We start from the raw sequence: 1,358 nt of genomic DNA, 5'->3' as shown, positions 1-1,358 counted from the left end.
CCAAGGATATTCTGTACAAAACTATGGATGATAATATGTTTAACTACATAATATCATGCAACTCTACCAAGAATATCTAGGAGTGGTTGACTCAACTCTGTGAAGGCAACGAGCAAAACAAAGAGAATAAACTCATGATTGCCACACAATAGTTTGATAACATCAAGATGCGTCCTGGAGAGACGGTGTCTGAATTTGATGGAAGATTCAGCAAAGTTATCACCACTCTCTCCACCTTGAGCAAGACTTACAACAATATAGAAGTTGTAATCAAAGTCATGCGTGCCCTGCCCAAGGAATGTGATATCAAGACTATGGCGATGAGGGATTCTAAAGATTTAAACAAGATGGAGATCTTTGATTTTCTAGCCGATCTGAAGGACTATGAGTTTGAGATAAACTCTTCGAATGTAGAGGAGCTCTCCGCATCTGTTATTGCAACTAAGGAGCTGATGACTCCTAAGGAGCCACCTGTTGCCACTGATGTGAAGACTGCTACCGAGCAGATCAGTGGCGAGGCCATGACTTTCTTTGTAAAGAAATTCGGCAAATTAACGAAGAAGAGCAATTCTAACTCAAGGTATTCAAATAATAAAAATGATGATAAGAATAACTATAAGGATAACATAAAGTGTTGTAAGTGTGATAAACTAGGACACTTCAAGTCGGAGTGCTGGAAGCCAAAGAGAGATGAAAAGGACAACCAGAAAGAGTTGAAGGCTCTCATGGTGGCTGACAACAAAGCCAAGTGGGACTACAGCGACTCAGATGACTCATCATCCAGCGAAAGTGATGATGAAGTGGTCATTTGGTTCCTGGAGAATGAGGATGAATCTTAGGTATTTGACTTCTTATCTAAAGAGTTTACAAGAGATGAATTAAACTAATGAACTTAATGACACGATCATTGAGTACAATAAGTTGTCAGACTCTTATAATGAAATGAGATTGAAATATGAAATTGATAACTCTTCTTCATCTCAACTCTCTCAATCAAAAGTTTTTGAAATTAAAGTGGTCGAGCTCTCATCTACGAATGAAAAGCTCAAAGAAAAGGTTCAAATACTGTTTTCTGAAAACCAAAGATTGACATATGTGGTCAATTCTTGGACAAGGTACGTAGAAGCAGTCATAAAACAAATAACTGTGTTGAGGCCTTCCGGATATAAATCCGGTTTAGGATTTGACAATGCTATCACAAACAAGTCTTGTGACAAGTTAAACTCAACAACATATAAGTTTAAGCCAATAAACTTTGTTAAAGTGAGTTTAACTGATAATGGAATTGATATAAGTTGTCAGAACTTAACCTTAAAGAATGAGATTATTTATGTTAAGCCAACTCAAAGGTCGCTAAA

Source organism: Impatiens glandulifera, chromosome 6 (genome assembly GCF_907164915.1).
Source record: "Impatiens glandulifera chromosome 6, dImpGla2.1, whole genome shotgun sequence".
NCBI classification, from domain to species: domain Eukaryota; kingdom Viridiplantae; phylum Streptophyta; class Magnoliopsida; order Ericales; family Balsaminaceae; genus Impatiens; species Impatiens glandulifera.
Note: the sequence above shows the minus strand (reverse complement) of the source record.